At 29.0% G+C, this 221-nt stretch overlaps 1 protein-coding gene across 1 annotated transcript in view; it reads left to right on the top strand.

Annotated features, from left to right (window-relative positions):
• Positions 1–221, top strand: part of LOC109223354 (probable sphingolipid transporter spinster homolog 2) — a 16,839-nt gene that overhangs the window by 11,016 nt on the left and 5,602 nt on the right. The window lies entirely within an intron of this gene.

The following is a 221-nucleotide window of genomic DNA, read 5'->3' on the forward strand; positions in this document are numbered from 1 at the left end:
ACAACAACAACTATTGTACCTCAATTCCAAGCAAGTTGGGGTCGGCAACATGAATCCTCGCTGGCCATGTCTCTCCTATTAAGCTCATCTCATATCTATATTATACAGAAAATACAAATAAATACTACTAGAAGTTCTCTGTATATATATATATATATATATATATATATATATATATATATATATACTAGTTTCTCGGGTCTGTTAATTGTTATCAAAAT

This window comes from Nicotiana attenuata, chromosome 3 (assembly GCF_001879085.1).
Source record: "Nicotiana attenuata strain UT chromosome 3, NIATTr2, whole genome shotgun sequence".
Taxonomy (NCBI): Eukaryota; Viridiplantae; Streptophyta; class Magnoliopsida; order Solanales; family Solanaceae; genus Nicotiana; species Nicotiana attenuata.